At 38.0% G+C, this 22,941-nt stretch overlaps 1 protein-coding gene and 1 pseudogene across 1 annotated transcript in view; one reads left to right on the plus strand and one right to left on the minus strand.

The window, feature by feature from the left end:
- The window catches only part of NEK7 (NIMA related kinase 7), a 157,441-nt gene that overhangs the window by 95,367 nt on the left and 39,133 nt on the right, over nt 1-22,941 (minus strand). The gene's annotated exons all lie outside the window — the stretch shown is intronic.
- On the plus strand, nt 20,865-21,273 carry LOC112128816 (proline-rich protein 13-like; annotated as a pseudogene).

The following is a 22,941-nucleotide window of genomic DNA, read 5'->3' on the forward strand; positions in this document are numbered from 1 at the left end:
AAGACCAGTTAGTTGTAAGTGTCTGTCTTTATTAAGAGGTTATCTATTCTGTTCCATTAGTCTTTGCATCTACTTTTATACCAGTACCATGCAGTTTGGATTACTATAGCCTTGTAGTATGATTTGAAGTCAGGTAATGTAATGCTTCCAGACTTACGCTTTTTGCTTAGGATTGCTTTAGCTATTTGGGCTTTTTGGTTCCATATAAATTTGAAGATTGTTTTTCCTAATTCTGTGAAAATGATATTGGTATTTTCATAGGAATTTCATAGGATTGCTTTGGGCAGTATGGTCATTTTCACAATATTGATTCTTTCAATCCCTGAGCATGGGATGTATTTCCATATGTTTTATTTATTTCAGCAGTGTTTTGTAGTTCTCCTTGTAGAGATCTTTCACCTACTTGGTTAAGTATATTCCTAGGCTTGGGGCTTTTTTTTTTTTTTTTTGTAGCTATTGTAAAAGGGATTGTGTTCTTGATTTGATTATTAACCTGTTCATTGTTGGTGTATAGCACTGTTACTGATTTCTGTACATTGATTTTGTAACCTGATACTTAATTCATTTATCAGATCTAGGAGTGTTTTGGAGGAGTCTTTAGGGTTTTCTAGGTATAAAATCATATAATCAGCATATAGAGATAGTTTGGCTTCCTCTTTTCCAATTTGGATGTCCTTTATTTCCCTCTCTTGCCTGATAGCTCGGGCTAAGTCTTCAAGTACTACGTTGAATAGAAATGGTGAAAGTAGGCATTCCTATCTTGTTCCAGTTCTTAGGGGGAATGCTTTCAACTCTGTCCCATTCAATATGATGTTGGCTGTGGGTTTGTCATACATGGTTTTTATTATTTTGAGGTATGTTTCTTTATGCCTAGTTTGTTGAGGGTTTTTATCATAAGGAGATGCTGGCTTTTATCAAATGCTTTTTCTGCATCTACTGAGATGATTATATGGTTTTGTTTTCAATTCTGTTCATGTGATCAATCACATTTATTGATTTGCACTTGTTGAACCATCCCTGCAACCCACTTGATCATGGTGAATTTTTATTTATTTTGATGTGCTGTTGAGTTTGGTTTGCTAACACTTTGTTGAGGATTTTTGCATCTGCGTTTTACAGATACTGGTCCGCAGTTTACTTTTTCAGTTATGTCCTTTCCTGGCTTTGATATCAGGGTGATACTAGCTTCATAAAATGAGTTAAGGAGGATTTCCTCCTTCTCAATCTTTAGAAATAGTTTCAGTACACTTGTACTAATTCTTCCTTGAATGTCTGGTAGAATTTGGCTGTGAATCTATGTGGCCCTGGGCTTACTTTTCTTGGCAGTTGTTTTTGGTTTCTTAATGACTGATTCAATCTCACTGCTTGTGATTGGCCTGTTCAGAATTTCTATTTCTTCCTGATTCAATCTAGAAGGGTTGTCTTTTTCTAGGAATTTATCAATTTCCTCTATGTTTTCTAGTTTGTGCATATAAAGGTGTTCATAGTAATGTCAAATGATCTTTTGTATTTCTGTGATATTGATTGTAATTGTCTCCAGTTTCACTTTTAATTGAGCTTATTTGGATCTTCTCTCTTCTTCTCTTGGTTAATCTAGCTAGTGGCCTATCGATTTTGTTTATCTTTTCAAATAACCAGGTTTTTGTTTCGCTGATCTTTTGTACTTTTGCTTGTTTGTTTGTTCCAATTTCATTTAGTTCTGCCCTGATCTTTGTTACTTCTTTTCTTCTGCTAGCTTGGGTTTGGTTTGTTCTTGTTTCTCTAAGAAGAAGGTGTGACATTGGGTTGCCAATTTGTGATCTTTCAGACTTTTTGATATAGATATTTAGCGCTATAAACTTTCCTCTTAACACTGTCTTTGCTGTATCCTGGAGATTTTGTAACTTGTGCCACTGTTATCATTCATTTTGAAAAATTTTTAAATTTCCATCTTGATCTCATGGTTAACCCAAAAATCATTCAGAAGCAGATTGTTTAATTTCCATGTATTTATACAGTTTTGATGGTTCCTTCTGGAATTGATTTCTAGTTTTATTTTGCTGTGGTCTGAGAATATAATTGATGTGATTTCTATTTTTATAAATTTATTGAGACTCATTTTGTGGCCTATCATATGGTCTATCCTGGAGAATGTGTTATACCTTGTGCTGATGAGAAAAATGTATATTCTGCAGTTCTTGGGTAGAATGTTCTGTGAATATCTATTAGGTTCATTTGTTTACAGTGCAGGTTCATTTGTTCTAGAGCGCAGTTGAAGTCCAGTGTTTCTTTGTTAAATTTCTGCTTCAGTGATCTGTCTAGCACTGTCAGTGGAGTGTTAAAGTCCCCACTACTGTTGTGTTGCTATCTCTTTTCTTTAATCTAGTGGTATTGCTTTATGAATCTGGGAACTCCAGAGTTGCGCACATATATGTTTAGGACTGTTATATCTTCTTGTTGAATTGATCCCTTCCATCATCCTATAATGATGCTTTTTTTTTACTGTTATTGCTTTAAAGACTGTTTTATCTGATATAAGAATAACTATTCCTGCTCGCTTTTAGTTTCCATTTGCATGAAATATCATGTGTTAGGTGTGTCTCCTGAAATCAATACTTATTTGGCTTTTGACTTTTTATCCATTCTGCCAATCTGTATCTTTTAGGTAAGAGGTGTTCAATCTTTTGGCTTACTTAGGCCACAACAGAAGAAGAATTGTCTTGGGCCACACATAAACTAACGATAGCTGATGAGCAAAATAAAAATAAATAAAATAAAAATGCAAAAATATAATGTTCTAAGAAAGTTTAAGAATTTGTGTTGGGCTGCATTCAAAGCCATCCTGGGCCACATGTAGTGCATGGGATGTGGATTGGACCAGCTTATTTTATGTGAAGCATTTAAACCACTTACATTCAATATAAATATTGAGATGTGAGGTACTGTTCCAGTCATCATCTTGTTACCTAGTGACTTTGTTCTCTTCATTTTGTTATTGTTTTATAAACCTTGTGAACTTTATGCTTTCAGGGGTTTCCATTCTCATGCATATCAACCTTTTGTTTCAAGATTTAGAATTCCTTTTAGAATTTCTTGTATGGCTGGTCTAGTATTGACAAATTCCTTCAGCATTTGTGTGTCTGTGAAAGACTTTCTCCTTCATTTATAAAAACTAGTTTTGCTCAATACAAAATTCTTGGCTGTCAGTTATTCTTTTTCAGGAGACTAAAGATAGGACCCCAATCCCTTCTGGCCTATAAGGTTTCTGCTGAGAACTCTGCTGTTCATCTAATATGGTTTCCATTGTAGGTTACCTGATGCTTTTGTCTTACCATTATTAGAATTCTTTCTTTCACAATGACTTTAGGTAGCCTAATGACTATATGCCTTGATGATATTCTTCTTGTAGTAAGTCTCCCAAGAGTTCTTTGAGCTTCTTGTGTTTAGATTTCTAAATCTCTAGTAAAGCCAGAGAAGTTTTCCTCAATTATTCCCTCAAATAGGTTTTCCAAACTTTGTTTTTCTTCTCCTTCAGAAATACCTATAATTCTTAGGTTTGGCCATTTTATATAATCCCATACTTCTTGGAGACTTTGTTCATTTCTTTTAATTCTTTGTCCTTTATTTTTGTCTGACTGGGTTAATTTGAAAGCCTTGCTTCAAGGTCTGAAATTCTTTGTTCTACTTGATCTAGTCTATTGTTAAAACTTTCCATTGCATGTTGTAGTTCCCTAAATGTGTCTTTCTTTTCCAGAAGTTCTGATTGATTTTTCATTAAAATATCCATCTCTTTAGAACATTTTCATCCACATCCAGAATAGTTTTTAAAACTTATGTTGGTTTGCATCTCTCTCTTGTATCTCCTTGAGTAACTTAATAATCAAGCTTTTGAATTCTTTGCCTGGTATTTCGAAGATCTCATCTGGATTTGGATCCACTGCTGGAAAGTTACTGTGATCTTTTAGGGGTGTTATAGAACCCTATTTTTTCATATTGCTAGAATTATTTTTCAGGTTCCTTCTCATCTGGGTAAACTATTTTTACTAATTATTTTTGTATTTATTTTTTATTCAATTGGGTTTTATTTCCCCTTTGAGGATGTGACTTTATTGTCATCTAGCTTCAGCTCTGGGGGTTTTCAGTGGCAAAGACTGTGTGAATTCCTTGGTTACAGAGAATCTTTGTGCAAGATGCTGGCTTTCTCAGATGGTGGTTGTAGTAGCAATCTGCTGGGTGTATGAGCAGATTCACTGACTCCTGTGGGGCTGGAATAGCAGAGGTCTCATGAAGCTTATTTCAGTCCCCAGTGATGTGCATTTTTTTAAATTTTTTCTCCAATATTTTATACACTGGGTTGAACAGTTCAGGCTTCAGGCTAGTAGGACATGTCCATGGGTAAAACTGGCTGTAGCTAAAGTCAGTGATAAATGCAATATCCCAATGGTGGGCAGAGGTCCCACCCTTGACAGAGGTGGCTGGGGAAGTGCTCAGTGAAATCCACTGACATCTTTCAGGGGGAAAGAAGGAAGGCACCACAGCTGTCCTTCCAGGCCAGCAGGAAAGTGACCCACCTCCCAGTAACACTCCTAACCCAGTGTTCTGGCTATTGAGATCAGACAGGCACCTCTTTTCATCTGCAGGAATGCTGATGTTCCATGTAGAGAGGGGTTGTGACTCTATCTCTCATACAAGCCTGAACGAGAAGAGTGCTCCTCCTCTGAGGATAGAGTAACCCTGAAGTGTTCCAGGAAGGCTGTCCACAGATGCACCCGTGCTGAGCTCCTGTGGGAGAAGCCCCAGCTGTTTCTGCAGTGGTAGGCAAAGGGGAGAACAAGCCCCCTTCTCCAAGACCCTTCACAAGTACAAGGGCTTCCTGACTGTTGGGGTAGAGCCGCAGACTTTCCCTACTGAGCCCAGCACTGCATCTGTGCCTCTGCTGAAACTTTCCACTAGTGTAAAGTTCAGAGGCTCAAGGCCTGCAATCTGGTTTCTTTTGTCCCACAGGGTGCTCCCTTAATGTGGTACACTCCCCCTTCCCTTAAGATTAACAGTCCCTAAAGGCCAGACTACTGTGAATCCTTCTGTGACTCTCGGTCAAGTGATGCTGTCCCACTCCAGATTGGTGCTGTGGAATGTCTGCAAGGAATCCAGAGGTGTGACCTGTCCTCTAGTCTCCCAGCAGTGGGTACCATACCAGCTCTGATGGGGGTGGGCGGGAAGATGTAGACTCTGAGATTTCCTTGGTTAGAAAGAGCCTTAGTGTATTGGCTTTGTCAAATACCAGCTGTAACAGTAAGGTATTGGGCAGGTGGAGAGACTCAACATCTCCTGGTTAGCCAAAATGACTCAGGCAATGATGATAGCTGAGGTCATGCAAATGTTTTCTTCTTCCTAAGTGCTGTGTTTTTTGTGCCTGCAGATGTTGAAATGGACTGTGCTGGTTGGCCTCCAGCCGGGAGGCGGCACTTGCAAAAGAGGATCAGCTGTAGTGGTAACAGCAGATTTTCTGCTTGCCTTATGTTGGGGTGGTACTCTGGTATTTCAGGCAATGGGCCTGGGCCATGAAGCTCCCAAATGTCCCTGTCCATTGTGTTACCCTACAAGGGCAGATAGAGGAGCAAAACCAGGTGTGGGCTGGGTCAGGCAAGTCCATGCTCTGGCTCCCCACGTGCAGGCACAAGCAGTGGCCCCAGTGGGGATCAGAGGGCAGTTCCCTGGCTGCTGGCAGGGTAATGTTCAAGGCAGGAGTGCAGCTGCCTCTATTGCACAAAAGAATCCCCACTGGGAGTGGGGATTAGCAGGTGGCAGTAAGCCCCACTCTGCTCCCATGTACGTGGCAAGGCAGGTCTCACACCCGCAGTGTTTTGCTAACAGCGGCTAGCTGAATTCCAGGCAGCCTGTGCTCAGAACACAAAACTGCCCCCAGGCCACATGCCCTTTGGCCTTTAGTCGATGACTCTCCTGGTCCAACACCAGTGACACAGGGGCATCCAGCTCCTGCACCTGTGGCTATAGCACACCTTTCGTTTGCTCATCGGTTACAGCCAATGAGGTTCATCCCTACACAAATCTCAGTTGGGAGCTTCTCTCAACCTGTGACCCAAGCCTGAGTTAGCTGGCTGACTTCCGTGAGGTCCCCTGTGAGATAGGATCAGGAATGGCTTCTCTCCCACCCCACTGGAGTCTGGGAATGCACGCAAGACACATCTGGATGCCTTTCCTTCTCATAGACTTCTCATTGCTCAGTTCATCAGCTCCAGGACTGGGTAGGGTTAAGGCCTTCCCCTATGGCCTGGATTGTCCCGCTCCCCTGCGGGAGTGTGTGTCACAGTCTGAAGACAGTTTTCCATTCAGTTCATGGTGCTGCTGTCCACTGCGTCTTTCAAAAGGTCTGTGGTTTCTTTCAGTTTTTCTGTTAAGTTCCTGTGTTGCTTCTTGGAAAAAAGTTCACAGCATGAATCTTTACACACAGTTTTGTCTTTCGAAGTGGAAAAGGCATGCTAACGATGCCTCCAGTCCGCCATCTTGCAAAAAAAAAAAAAAACTGCATTCCTTTCCATTGGAATTATATTATTAATACCAGAAAATAAAACATTTTTCAAATTCTTCAATCACTGTTCTAATTCAATAACCTATTATTTTTTATACTTTCTTCAATCTTATGCTAAAATTGTCTCCTAAAAATATTATTTATGCTACTTTGGATACTATAAATCCCTATAAATATTAAAACACCTCAAGATAATGAAAAGTAAGCACATGTGTACACACATATCATAAATCAGAATGACCCATTTGGAATGGCCTGAGATCTCACAAAGATTTAAAACTACGTAATCTGTGAGTGTAATCAATGGAAAAGAGAATTGTGTATAGGGATTTCATATTTCATTCTTTTGTAACAATGATAACTGTAGTATTCTTCATCGAATACATAATTTCCTGTAATAATAAGGTTCTGGAATCTGTTTCCTGTCACTCACTGCTAAAAGCTTTTTTAAAGTATTCTCAACAAAGAAATAAGTTAAAAATAATAATCCAAATATAAAATAATAAAACCACAGAACTGGAAAAGAATTAGAAGACCTAATCCTACTTTAATGTTAACCCCATGTTTCTCTTCATAAAGCAGAGTAATTTTGTCTTAACTTTATTAACAACCTAATAGACACAAAGAAATACATATTGGAAATAACCATAAAGCATGTTGAATGTCACTAATAAAGAAATACAAATTGAAGGGACAATGACATATAATACAGTTGATAGCCTATCAAAATAATAAATATTATACAAAGTATATATAATGCTTACATAGGTATACAACCTTTCTAGAAAAAAAAGACAATAAATATCAAGATTTTTTCATATACTTTTACCCAGTACTCTTAATCCCAAAATTCTCTTCTAAAAAAATTAATCAGTGACTAAATTTGGGATTACATATAAGAAGGTACATATTAAAAAGGCATTTATCGTTTTTAAAAACTGGAAACAAAGTATAAGTCTAACAATATGAGAATGGCCAAATAAATTACAGCAAATACATAAAATAGAACACTAGATTGAAAATATTTATTAAAATTTTTAGGACAGGTTCAGTGACTTACTCCTGCAATCTCAGCACTTCAGGAGCCCAAGGGAGGAAAACTTGGGGGGCCAGGAGTTCAAGACCTGCCTAAGCAACATAGCAAGACCCCATCACACACACAAAACAGCTGGGCATGGTGGCATGTGCCTATAATCATAGATACTCAGGAGGTGAGGCAGAAGGATCACTTGAGCCCGGAGTTTAAAGTTACAGTAAGCTATGATAACACCACTGCACTCTAGCCTAAGTGACAGAGTAGGTCCCTGTCCCTAAAAAAATAAAAATAGGCCAGACACAGTGTTCACACCTGTAATCCTAGCATCTTGGGAGGCCCAGGCAGGCGGACTGCCTAAGCTCAGGAGTTTAAGAACAGCCTGGGCAACATGGTGAAACCCCGTCTCTACTAAAGTACAAAAAATAGCCAGGAAGTCCCAGCTATTAGGGAGGCTGATGCATGAGAATTGCTTGAACCCAGGAGGCAGAGATTACAGTAAGTCGAGATCACGCCCCTGCACTCCAACCTGGGTGACAGAGAGAGATTCCATCTCCAAATAAACAAATAAAAATATAAATAAATATTAGACCCAGCATGGTAGCTCACACCTGTAATCCCAGACACTTTGGAAGGCCAAGGCAGGAGGATCGCTTGAGCCTAGGAATTCAGGACCAGCCTGGGCAACATAGCGAGACTCCATCTTTGTCATTAAAAAAAAAAGAGAGAGAGAAAGTAAAAGAAAGAAAAATTAGGTGTCTTAGACAAGTGGCCGTGGTAAGGCCTGGGGACTTATGTGTATCAATAGCACCCATGCCACAAGCTGCAGAGCAAAGCCAAGCTCAATATAGCCCCATTCTGTCTGGCCCAGCTCTGCCTCCTGGACATTCTAGGAGGGGTCAGATCCTCCAAGCATTGTCTATACAGCTCTGCCCTCTGTCGTGGGCTCAGTATCTAGTACATAAACATTAAAATTGCTTCCTTTTTAGGTTTTCAATGGGAAATTAGGGTTACTAAGAGTTAAAAATGTAAGAATCTATTTCTTTTACACTACTAGACCTAAGAAAAAAAGTCCCGTATGCAGAGTATATAAAGGAGATTGAATGTGTTTTTGGTAAGGGAGGTTAATAAAGAAATGTGGGGATTTTTTTTCTGAAGAAAAAGTAATTTTGTCAAGTTTTGAGGTTATTTAAAGGTTATTTCAAATTGAAGGAATTAAGAAAAAAGATTCATGTACATAAAAGTAAATATATATAAATACCTGAGGAAAGAAACAAAACAAGAAAAAAATATATAAGGGTTTATAAAAGTTTATGGAAATCTTATTTTGTTTGTTCAAAGATGATTGAGATTGGATGGATCTGTTTGTAAGATTTTAATAAACATAGCTTTAGTATTAATAATACACTTATATAAAAGTAAAATTTGGTTTTCTTACTTATTTCTTTATTTTTAGAGATGGGGGTTTCACTTTGTTGTCCAGGCTGGTTTCGAACTCCTGGGCTCAAACAATCCTCCCACCTCAACCTCCCAAAGTGCTGGGATTACAGGCATGAGCTACCAGGCCTTGCAGTTTTCCTCGTTTAAACGAGAATTTTATGTAGTATTAATAAGAGATATTTTGTTCACCTTTTAAATAAACTGCCAGAAAAAAAGGAAGAAAGAGAAAGAGAATGTGCCTCATGCTTTCTTTATTAAATATATTTGTGTGGATGTGTTATTAATATGTGTTCCAAAATTGTATGAGATTCCTAAAAATTTGATATGTCTTGGCATATGTTATCAATTGTAATTATGGTTAATGTGTACAATTGTTGTAGGCCACAGGAAATAAACTTTTTTTCAATTTTATCTTTAAAAAAAAAAAAAAAAAAGAAAGAAAAATTAAATGTTTTAGTGATATTTTAAAATGTATGAAATATAATGTGAAATGAAAAACTAAGACTCAAAAACAAATTTCCATGTTATACGTACTCAAAGGATATTATTCTTATCATTATCAAAATTACATTTAGTTAATTGCATAGTTATTTGTTGAAGCTATCTACCTTGCCAAAATATAAGCCAAATAAGGTTAGGAAATCCTTTTATGTATCACTTTATCCCTACAGTGCTTGGAACAGGGATAAACATATAGTAAATAAATATTTGCTGAGTTATTCTAATAAGAATTTGTAATCTATTAAATCAAAAACATCACTTTGCATAATAAAATGTACAAATTATCTTAACACTGTTTTTAAGAAAAGCACATTTGTATGTGTGTATGGGTATGAAAAAGAGTATAGGCAGTCTTTGCTTTCATAGTGGCAAAATAGTTCAGACAAGCGCTCCTTCTGAGGACAGTTTTACCAAAAAAAAAAAAGTATACATATATACACATACATATGTGTCATATACATGTATATTACATATGTGTGTATACATATATGTGTACATATATACATATGTGCATGTGTGTGTATATGTATATACACATATATGCTTTAATGCATCATAGAGCTAATGAAATAGAGACATATTAGCGGTCCAGAGTATCTGAGGGCTGAAGGAAGCCAAGAAAAGCGAACCCAACATCTAAGCATGTTTTTTCCACTGACTGTTATGCAAACTGTGGAAATGCAGTTGAGATGCTAAGAGGCTGTATGGCATTTCTTACAGTCTCTTGGAAACACAGAAACAGAAATTGTAGTCTAGAGTTCAAAAAGGGACTACAGTGAACATCCCCATGATTTGGCTAAGGACTTCGAAAGCCTTAAACATCATAAACAAGCCTTCTCATGGCATTAAATTATCTCAAATACTAAAATTATCTTAATTGACAAAAGCTGAATATATTTATCATACAAACATATTCTGAAATATGCACATGTTGTGCAATAGCTCAATCAAGCTAATTAATAAATGCATTACCAGCCTGGGCAACATAGGGAGACACGGTCTCTACAAAAAATAAAAATAATTAACTGGGCGTGGTAGCAGGTGCCTGTGGTCCCAGCTCCTCAGGAGGCTGAGGTGGGAGTACTGCATGAGCTTGGGAGGTCAAGGTTGCAGCACCAGTCGTACCACTGCATTTCAGATTGGGTGACAGGGGAAGACCCCGTCCCAAAATAAACAAACAAAACACATTATACTTCATACATTTATTCAAACCCTAAAATTAAAGTGATTTCTGATAGCTACTGCCCCCAGCTACCTAGACAAAAAGTAAAAATCATCTCAAGGAGGATACCATCTTACACTCCAGATTATTTGTACAAACAATTTTGCACATACTATATCCAATACATCATGAAAAATAGCCAGGCACTCAAGCAAGTAAGACTACATGAACACAAAATAGCAAAGAGAATAGGCAGAATCAAAATGACCTCAGATAGAAGGATAAAGATATAGGAAGAAATGTTAAATGAAGAGCATGGCAACAGGGCAAATTTAATTAAACATCTACAAGAAACCACAGATAAAAGTGATTGCCATGTTAGAAATGTATCTAAAATTGAAATACATGACAACCAACAGATAAATAGAGAGATAAATGAAGTTAAAGTGTTCTAAGGATTCTATTAGGATGTCTGGGAAAAGAAAAACTATATTAACATTATCTTTATTTCATTTTAATTTTTCAGTCTATGTCCCTTTTTAACATTTATTTTTAGAACTTTTTAAATTAAGGTATAACTTATATACAATTAAATTGCCATTTTAATGTACAATTTCTAGAAGTTTGACAAACTCAGTAATGAAATCAATCACTAGAATCAAAATATAGAACACTTCCATTAGCCCATACAAGTCCCCTGTGTCCTTTCAGTGTCAAACCTTCCTCCAATCATTGGCAACTACTAATCTGTATTCTGTCCCTATAGTTTTATCTTTTCTAGGATATCATATAAATGAAGCCTTTTGAATGTGACTTCTTTCACTTAGCATGGTGCATTTCAGATTCATCAAGGTTACACAGTTTGTTCATTTTTATGGCTGAGTACTACTCCATTGAATGGACGTATCTCAATATTCATTCTCCAACTGAGGGGGGTCTGCATTGTTTCCATTTCAGGATAATTATGAATAAAGCCATTATAAATATTTGCATACCGGTCCACACATAAGTTTTCAATACACTCTACACTCTGGTAAATACCTAGGAATCAAATTTCTGGGTAGTATTAGATTTAATAAGTTAAGGATAAATCTAAAATAGCAGGTCTTTATTTGGTATAACAAGAAATAAAAAACATAGAGAATGAAAGTATTTCAGACTGGCCTGGATTACCACATACCTTCTTTGTGGTCTCAGCGATGTTCCTGTCACTCATTATTTTATTGCTTACTACTCTAATAAGATTATCAAAAATACTGGATATCATATTTGCCTACTGAATTTGTATTTTCACCAATTCATCAAGTGAGAAAGAAGAAACAAGTAATAGGATTTTAATAAAAATTGTGACAAATTGAGAAATGTAATGAACCTTTCAATTCTTTGGAAAAGCAGACATTACCTTCCCCTGACTATTCACTGAATTAGAATGGACTTAAAATGAAATCTTAAATTGTATGCTGAAAGCATATAAATAAATGCCATATTTTCATCAGAAAATTAAGCCCACTATGAGGACAGTTGTTTATGAATTGCTACTCTTATTTCTATAAAATGCCTATGGTTATTAACTAATCAATAGGAATGGAATACTGAAAAATGCATAACATATAACCATAGAAATATTAAAACTGTTAAATATAAGCTTTTTGATATAGGATAATTTATGTAAAAAAATTTTTCAAGGCACTGAAATGAGAAAAAGTTCACAGCACTTGTCTTTTTCTTTAAATCTTTTTGGAGCTGTTGCCATATTTCAGACATATTCTCTAAAATATCTGATCATTTCCCAATAGGGCAATATACTGAGAAAGAATCTACATTAGAATGCAGGCATGTGTCACTAAAATATCATTTTAAAGTTGTTTTACACTGCAGCATCACTAAAAAGTAATAAAATAAAGGTTGAGATAATCAGGATTAATAGTTTTTATTTTGGTTCTTGCTGACACCTGCTGGTTCAATTTTATCTTCTTCCTTACTACATATTGATACGTTAACAGTTCTAAATACAAAGGCTTGTAGCACATAAAACAGAATCTTTAATCAAGGGACCACTGACCCAAAAACGAAATGAGCACATATCAGCCAATCACTTCCCATATTCACTGATTTTTACTGAAATCAGTGTTGTGGTTATTACTGTAACTCACTCCCTAATGAATGTACTTAATTCAAAGTCTCTGTTACCTAATTATTTTGATTCTGCCTTATTACTTAATTCTGAGACTTAATTCTGAAACTAAAGTTACAGTGTTTTTTTTTTTAACTTAAACTGCAAAAGCCAGTAGGCCATATTAATAGAACTCAAAAACACAAAAATGTGGATGTCTTCAAAAATATTACACAAGGTACTACTTTTGTTTGTTTAAGCAAACCCCAAATCCCATACTGATGAAATAAGACAATAAATAATATATCATCCTTACTAAATCCTTAAAATTTTACTTTCTTCTTTCCCTCCTCTTTCCCCCTAAACCCACTGTAACACAATGGAAGAGAAGCGGTACTTTCCTCTTTCTAAAAACTTGTTTCATATTCCTAACATTAAAAAAAAAATTTTAAACTGACTTTAAAGGGAAAAAAAGCTACAGTAAGCTGCTTTTTTACTTATCTTTTTATTCGCTCTTACTCTGTAGCTTTGCGAACCTAATAATAGACTCCACATACCATTATTAAATAGGCAAAAGGATTAACTCAAATCTGAGACTGTACCTTAGGATGTGTATGAGAAAGCAAAAAAATAAAAATGTGTGTGCAGTGTATGTCATGAGTAAATACTTTTCATTTATTAATTACACATTAAATCTGTTTCTCCCAGAGCAAATACAGTTATACAAACCTAATTATTTTGGGCCAAGTAATCCTGAGTGCATACTATGAACAAGTAGTTCACACCCCTGCTTGGCTATCAGAATCATCCATGGAGCTTTTTTTGTTTTAAATATAACTGCTTGGGCCACTCAACACCTCCACCCCTGATTATGATTAGATAAGTCTGAAGTAGGACCTACATTTCTGTATTTAGAAATAAATAAAAAGGTACAGAGATGATTATCATGTACAGTTAGGTTTGAGACTGGCACAGTATTTTCATTTAATAGGAGTGGAGGTTCACTCTATTTTCAGTTTAGTTCTTTGCATTCAGATGTATCATTGAAAGTGATGCGCACTTGGCAATGCCTGTGAAAACTGCTGCTGTTTTTGGCCCCACTAATAAAGCTGTTTTAGACTCAGGCAAAGAACATGAAAGAAGCAGCTCATGCTCAGTGCCTTTCTGAGTATAAATTGGATCCAAACAAAAATAAGCAATGGGGTTTTTATTCACAGACACTGAATGATTACTTAGTGGAAGTAGGAGAAGAAGGAAGGCAGGAAGGGGAGCAGCATCAGTAGCAAGGGCCTGGACTATTCCTGGGGCATTTTAGTTGTTGTTAATATTGGTGTTATTACATGTTACCTTTTAAAAGAAGAAGGAAAATTGGGAGGCAGCACAAACATCTCTCCCAGGCACACGCGGATGTCTCTTGAATATCTCCCCATTCCTTTTTTTTAAAAAACAGATCTCAAGTCACACATTAGTTACAAATCTATATGAAATGTGTTTTATTCCTCAAATTGCAATGTTTGGAATAGTTATTTCAGCCAATATCTGTAAATGAAATACCTGAGTTTCTTTTTTTTTTTTCGAGATGGAGTCTCGCTGTCACCCAGGCTGGAGTGCAGTGGCGCGATCTCGGCTCACTGCAGGCTCCGCCCCCCGGGTTCACACCATTCTCCTGCCTCAGCCTCCCGAGTAGCTGGGACTACAGGCGCCCATCACCTCGCTCGGATAATTTTTTTATATTTTTAGTAGAGACAGGGTTTCACCGTGTTAGCCAGGATGGTCTCCATCTCCTGACCTCGTGATCCACCTGCCTCGGCCTCCCACAGGGTTGGGATTACAGGCGTAAGCCACCGCGCCGGGCCCTGAGTTTTCATTTTTAAAATAACAAATACAGATCTAACCTATTAAACTTTAAAAACAAAAAGAAATCAAGCATCTCAATATATGCCATTTTAGGTAATGTAACAACATTACAGCACAGCAAAAAATAAGTGTTATGACTTGCTCTCATATTTATTTTTTATTTTTGTATTATTCTTTTGTATCAGACTCTTACTCTGTCGCACGGGCTGCAGTGCAGTGGTGCAATCACGGCTCATTGCAGCCTCTGACTCCTGGGCTCCAGAGATCCTCCTGCTCCAGCCTCCCGGGTAGCTGGGCTCACAGGCACATGCCAACATGCCCAGCTAATTTTTAAGAAATTTTTTTGTAGAGACAGGATCTCGCTATGTTGCCCAGGCCAGTCTCAAACTCCTGGCCTCAAGTCATCCTTCCACATCAGGCTCCCAAAGTGCTGGGATATGGGCATGAGCCCCTGCAACTGGCCGCTCTCATCTCTAAAGTTTTCCATTGTATCCTCAAAATACAAAGACTACTATACTACTTTTCCAAAAAGGATCTATGAAAAAATATTTTACAAAAGAAAACAGGAAGGAAGGAAGGAAGGAAACCAAAAAAAAAAAAAAAAATGAATTCAATCTCTGTCACTTTCTAGGCCACAGGTCAAACCAATGGCTCTTTTTCTGAGCTCTCATTATTAGCAGCCCCTGCTTTAGATGTGGGGGTGAGGTTCATTCTTTTGTTAGTTTTATTATTTCTGTCATGACTGCTGTTTTTACTGACTAGAAAGTGTTTTCAAACACATGATGTTACTTCTCATAGTCCTCACTGGATGAAAAGGGGCTTTATTCTCCAAAATTCAGTAAGATTGTCTGAGTCACAACAGAATCAGCTTCCCTTCTCTGGAATAGATACCAATGACCCCACAGACAGAAATCTCTACTTCTCCTAGACATTAAAGTAACAGAGTACTTGTGTGTTTGTCTTAATGTATTGCTTCTCAAACTTTTCCATGAGCAATGAAGATAAAGTCTATTCCTGTACCTGGGGGTGCAACCAGAAGCAAGTCCATGTAAGTAAGAAATTCATTCAAAATCTACTTTTTCTTGTAAAGATGGGTTGTTTTTATGTTCCTCTTCATTATACAAAAGATTTTTCTTTAAAAAAATTTTCAGTGGAACTGATGCTCCAGGAAGATATAGTTTCAAGCACCAGGCTTGAGAAATGCAGCCCTAAGCCAACATGAACTGTAACTAATGTGACACTCCATCTGAAGGCTTGTGACGTATCATCTATTTCACCCTCTTCAATTTTATATAAATACATCCCAATCACAAAGATTAACAGACTTTAGAAATTACTGGCAGCGGGGAAGGATGGTTATAAACGCCATGTGAGAACTCATGAAAACGTCATAGTATTTTATTTTACTCCAAAACATTTGTAATTCAAATATGTCAATTCTAGCCTGAAAAAAAAGAAGTGGTAGAAAGGTGTTTTCCCAATGTATTATTGTTTCCATTTTTTTCTCCAGCCTTCCCATCCCTGACCCTAGAGTCATTTGGGATAAGGGAGAGTTATATGGTTTGGCTGTGTCCCCACCCAAATCTCACCTTGAGTTATAGCTCCCATAATTCCCATGTGTTGTGCGAGGGACCCAGTGGAAAATAACTGAATCATGGGGGCAGATTCTCCCATGTTACTCTCATGGTAGTGAGATGGTTTTATAAAGGGTTTCCCTTTTCGCTTGGCTCTCATTCTCTCGTCTGCTGCCATGTAAAACGTGCCTTTCACCTCCCACCATGAATTGTGAGGCCTCCCCAGTCACGTGAAACTGTGATTCCATTAGACTTTTTTCAGAACAGACTAACACAGAGAGATTCTGGGAAAAGCAGCACCAGCGTAGCCACTGTGATTTCTGGTAACACTCCCCAGTGAACTGGAAGGGAGAACATGGACATGGAACACCACCTGCCTGAGAGGCTGTGCATACAGCATTAGAGGTGCTACAATCATTTGCTTCCATCCAAAAATAACACCTTCAACAGTAATGAGTTTCCACACAGGATTTTGGGCAAGTTACTCAATGATTGACAGGGGATTGCTAAAGTGAGGAAAGCGCCAAACCAGCCCTCTCCAATCCTCCTTGTGAAGAAAGGCTGGGTCACTTTTTTTTTTTTTTTTTTAATACTCCTGACAACACCTACAACAGCACTGAAACATTAATATGATGATTGATGCCTGTGAACATTTAAATCCTAAGCCAGTGTAACTAATGTGGATCTCTAGTGCTGCTGAGGCTACGTCTGAGTTATTTCTGGTTTGGAAATAGACGTGGCTGAAGTACCTCTGACTTTTTAGGTAAAGCCAAAAAGAGTCAGCAGACTAGATGCCCTGAGATGAATGATTGTAATAAACTGTCCTAAGACACGAAACTTTAGCTTGGTGCTAAATCCAAACTACAGTGCTCTTTGTGATTGCCACACAGTTTATTAAAAGCCTTTGCTGAACAAAGGGTTCCCCAATTCTCAAACCAATCTTGATATATGCTATATTTTTAAATAAAGCTTGACTGTGACCTTCAAGTGTTTCTTGTTTATGGTCACTATGTTGGAAGACATGCCTCCTCCTCTGTACTTACAAATCTCTGGTGCAAAAACTCCAAGTGTGTCTTGGTGTCACCTGGATTTTCCTAAAAGACTATCAACAGGGTGAGGCTCCAGAAAGAGAAGAAAATGGGAGCAAAAAAGCATAAAAATTATATAAGAACAAAAGGAAAGGAGAGAAGATATATTCCTTCAGCTACAGCCAATTCCTTAGAATATTAATGATGGATTCTATAAAAAGAACTGAATCACTTTAGTTTGCTATCTAAAGCAGGAATTAGCAACCCTTCGGTAAAGGGTCAGACAGTAAGTATTTTAAGCTTCACAGGCATCAAATGCTCTCTGTTCCAACTGTTCAACTCTAATGGCAAAGCAGCCATAAAAATATATAAAGGGACATATGTGACTATGTGCCAATAATACTTTATTTACAAAAACAGGCACAGTACATAACATTTTATATATTAAAAAAAAAACCACTATATACTCCTGGCTTTTCAAATGAAACTAATAAAACAATTCTAAGAGACAGAACAGAATACAGACCCATTCAGTGTATCCTAAAATAAAACTGAAATACTTTGCAGCCAACCACTGTATAAATTTAGATATGACCTATGGAGTAAATTCTGGTGGGACTCATTAATTTATGCTTCTGTTATCCCCTCGTCAACACAACACACAAAAACAGCACCCTCTTCCACTTAAAAAAAACATAAGTAGAAATTAAGCAATTACATATAATGAAAATATACTCCACACATTATGTACCACAAAAATCACTCTCTACCTAAAATCCTATAAATCTCAATAAGCCAACATGAATAAACACATAATCTCCACAGAGTGGGCACCCATTAAGTCTGTAATCTCTCAAATAATCCAAGAAACCAAAGCAAAAGCATTGCTAACAGGATAAAAAGCAAAGCCAAGATTCTGGCAGACTCAGTGCTAGGGAGACAAAACTGCAGTATAGAAAGCACCAAAGGGCCTGGCACAGTGGCTCATGCCTGTAATCCCAACACTCTGGGAGGCCGAAGCAGGCAGATCATCTGAGGTCAGGAGTTTGAGACCAGCCTGGCCAATATGGTGAAACCCCATCTCTACTAAAAATACAAAAATTAGCCGGGTTTGGTAGCACATGCCTGTAGTCCCAGCTACTCAGGAGGCTAAGGCAGGAGAATCACTTGAAGCCAGGTGGCAGAGGTTGCAGTTAGCCAAGATCATGCCACTGCACTCTAGCCTGGGCAACAGAGCAAGACCCCATCTCCAAAAAAAAAAAAAAAGAAAAGAAAAGAAAAAGAAGAAAAGAAAGCACCAAAGAGCAGAGGTCTGTGTAAACACCCTCATCATTCAGTCAAGACCTCTGAAGACAGACCAGCCTGCACCTAAAGGGGATATACTCATAATAAAAAATATTGAATCTTCTCTGGAGATAGTGGTACCATTTAAAGCCTCAACAAGTTTTCATACACGTATCTGGTATACAGTTAGAAGAAAATGCAAGCTGGCCAAGAAATTGGATATGGAAACCAAAATAAGGAGAACAGAAATAGGCCCATATATGAACCAGATTTTAGAATAATCAGAAACTAAAACAATTATGATTAATATGTTCTATAAATTAGATGAAAATAGAGAATTTCTCAGAAATCTGAAATCTATAAAAGAAAAAAATGCACTGTCCACAAAACAATAAAAGTCCTAATTAAATATTGGTTTTAATAAGTCAAAGATGCATTGAAGTCTCTAGTGTTCACCAATAGAATGAATGAATGCACAAAGAGCAGGGTAATGGGGCAAGAGGTAGCAAAAAAATTCAAGTAATCTTAAGGAGAGCAAGAAAGGAGGCAAAATAGGACACAGAGCAGATGGAACAATAGAAAACAAATAAAATGACAGATTCAAATCCAAATATATTAGTATGACACTGAATGAACAAAAAGCTCCAATTGAAAAACAAAAATTATCCAACTAACTTTTTTTTTAATTCTAAGTTGCTTGTAAGACATGTCTTACATATCAGAACATAAAAACATTTTTTGAAAGATGAAAAAGAAACACTATGTGGACACTGGCCAAAAAAAGTCTGGCGTAACTTTATATTAGACAAAGTAGCTTTTAAGACCAAAAGAATTAGAAATAAAGAGGAATATTTCATAAAAATAATAGATACACGTCAGCAAGACGTAACAATCCCACATTTGAATAACATAGCCAGAATATATAAAGCAAAAACGAATAGTACTAAAAGGGGATAAAAACAATTCCAGCAGCAAACAGAACAAGCAATATAAAAAAAAAAAGTACAGTATAGAGGAGTTAAACCACACAATTAACTAATTAATTAAATGTGTGCACTAGAAAACAAAGAAAATCTGAAAATCAGTATCTAAGCTTCTGCAGTGGATACTATGGTGTGCTGTGCAGATCACCCTCCAGGACTAAGGCATTCATTCCCCAAGCTGCAGGGAGTGATGGCTCGCACCTGTGTCTCTCTCTAAGCAGCTGCATCCAATGACTGGTCAAGGTGACTGAACAAAGGTCTACACCACCTCCTGAAGGGCTGTTCTAGATGCAGAATGCCCCCAGGGGACTGGCTGCAACCTCTACTGCAACCATATTGCAGTTCAGGTTCTTCTATCCAGTCTTGCTTCCTTCATGGTGCTCTTCCCAAAAGCATTATACAATAAACACCATATATGCAGATCTCCATCTCTGAATCTTTCCTGGAGAATTCAGCTAAATGTCAGCTGCTACTAAAGTGGACCAGAAAGCAGACTCAAACATGTGAATTTGCAGCTCCATCACTGGTTGGCAATGAGGAGTCCCATTACTGATGGTAGGTGGAAGTATGGATAGCCCCTCGCATAAGCAGTAGTGCAATTATTAAAACTTTCACCAACCACGAAGTGGGACAGGATACCAACTGTAGGAAATTTATTGGGAAGTGAAATATCTCAGGCATCTGAAAGGCTGACAGGAAGTAGTAATTATAAGGACTATAGAATCAGCTTTTGCTGGGGGCTACCGACAAATTGTGGGGAGAGGGAATTAAAAACTGAGAATCATTTGAGGTGACATGTGAAAGGTTAAAAAGCCTCTGTGGAGAACGGAAAGAGATTCTCATCTTCCTCACAGTTAGAAAGCAGAAAGAGCTGAGAATCAGGCCAAGGATTTAATTATCAGGGCAACCAATTGCCAAAAAACCCTGAATACTTAACACTGAATACTCAATCCTGGCAAATCTGCTATTCCAAGCACAGGATCCTGTCTCGGAAGAACCAAGACTGAGACTTTACATAAGGACACGTGGGTCGACAGGCTTGAAAATCTTGAAACCCCAGATCACCTTAAACTCTCTGGGCCTGCAGAAGAGGCCCACTCCTCCTTCACCTGAAGACAATACAGACGCTTCTACCTCATAGGATACACAGGCCCCATCAGGATTTATCACCTCCTGGCCACCGGACTAGTAACCAGGATCAAGGGAAGGAAGCCCAAGGAAAGCTTCCACGGTGCTCTTAATGTCCTACATTTTCACCTAGTGTGTGGTCACATGGGGGTTCCCTTCTAAAAATGTATTGAGCTGAGGAGAATGCATCAAGCCCAGGAGATGGTGGAAAGGCTGGAGGACACACCTAAACATGTAGAATCCCAATGCTGGCCAGCCAGGGCCAAATCCGTATCCCCCCAACATAGGGTACCCTGGAGGTTCCAATCCTGCCCACCCACCACCTATCAATCCACCCTTTCCCCAAGGCCCCTTTCTTCCTCTCCCAGGGCAATCCAGCTTTCCCCCCAGGTGGGCCCCCTCATCCTGTGCCACAGCCAGGGTATCCAGGATGCCAATCCTCGGGTCCCTACCCTCCTCCATACCCACCGCCTGCCCCTGGGACGCCTCCTGTGAATCCCTTGGCTCCTGGCATGTTCGGACTAGGAGTGATAGTGGACGAGAAGATGCAGAAGGAAATGAAGAAAGCTCATAAAAAGATGCACAAGCACCACAAGCATGGCAAGCATTCCTCCTCCTCTTCCATCAGTGACTCTGACTGAATACAGGCCCTGGACCTTTCCCTCAAGTCTCACCAGCTCTGTTCTCCCATCGAGCTTCAGATGCCATATCGTACCAGGGGAAAGTAGCCCTTGTGCTCCCCACCCCTACCCCCACCTGAGCCTAACCCTGCTGTTCAGCCCTGAGTGACTAGGGAAAATGGGAAGAGGATTGCCATGGCATGTCCATCTTCTTGCTGCTTGGATAGATCATACAGCTAATGAGTTAAGCAGGGGAGCTAATTCTGAAGATGATGAACTAAATGTTGAAAACAAGTTTGAAAAGAAATTGCTGAGCTGTACACTTAAATATGTAATGTACTATTTGTTTGTTGCACTTCGATAAAAAATTTCTTAAAAAAGCAATTATATCCAATCCACATTTTCAAAGAAAAGTGCTTTATTAAGAAACTTCACAGTATCTTATCATATTGGTATTCACATACATTAATTATTTCTCTATCTTTGTCACTGCATCTACATAGTAGGCAAAGACCACACCAGTCAAAAACTATTCTTTATTAGAAACGTTAACTGTCAAGAAACTAATGAAACTTCAATATTATACAGTAAGTGACTAATAAAACAAATATAATTACATTATAGAAATTTATATTTCTACATAGCTTGAACACTAAAGTAGATACCATTTATATACTACTATGTGCCAAGTACCGGGCCAAGTACCTTATATACCTCATATAATTCTCATAATAATCTTCATGTATTAGTTCACCAAACAAATACATCTGCCAGGCCTTGTGTTAGATGCTAGATTCAGTGGTACATAAAAAGTCCAAGTCCCACCACCAGTGGTTCTATTACTATACCCAAGAGAAAAGTGAGGCTTATTCAGGTTACCAGTGGCACTCACAGTCACTGTGGCAGACTCTGTAGACTAACCAACCCCACGTCCATTCCCAAACTCTTCCTTGCATGCCTCTACCTCAGACCCTAAAAAGCTAATTACTCATCTGCCAGCCAGTCTTTCAGCTCGACTTAACCACATAACCTAGATTTGGCCAAAGACATAAGCAAAATTATCTTGTCCTGATAAAAGCTGCCTTTGCCCTTCCCTCCTTTCTCCCAGCCCACCATGTGGATATGATGCCTCAAGCTAAAGCAGCCAGGTTTTTTTTATGAGAAAAAGGTCAAAGAATCACAGAGATTCCAGCCCTGGCATCGCTGAACATTACTATAATTACTGTCACTGAAAAAGATTTCTCATTATGTGAGAAAAATAAACCCCTTTGTAGTTTTGCCACTGTTATTACTTAAAGCTAAATCCATTCCTAACAGATACGTCACACAGCTAGCAAGTGGGGAACCAAGATTTAAATTTAAATCCAGCTCTCGACAAAGCATCAAACTGGGTAACTTTTCTAAGAACATTTACTCCAAACTATAAATAATACATTTTCCACAAATAAGTGCTTATTCCAAAGCCAGACAGATAATTTACAGAAACATCAAGAAGTCACCTGAGAACTCTGTTTTCGTGCATCTTTTACTTGGTTGCTGCACTAAATAAGCTTGTGATAACCCTTTCCTGACTTTTAAATACAGCTTTGTAGACATTGGTCTATAAGCAATAATGCCCTTTGAGCTTCTCAGAAGCATTAAGCTTTAGAATTAATAACATTAAACTTTCCAATTTTCCTAGAATATAGT

The sequence above is a fragment of the Pongo abelii genome, chromosome 1 (assembly GCF_028885655.2).
Source record: "Pongo abelii isolate AG06213 chromosome 1, NHGRI_mPonAbe1-v2.0_pri, whole genome shotgun sequence".
In the NCBI taxonomy this organism is placed as follows: domain Eukaryota; kingdom Metazoa; phylum Chordata; class Mammalia; order Primates; family Hominidae; genus Pongo; species Pongo abelii.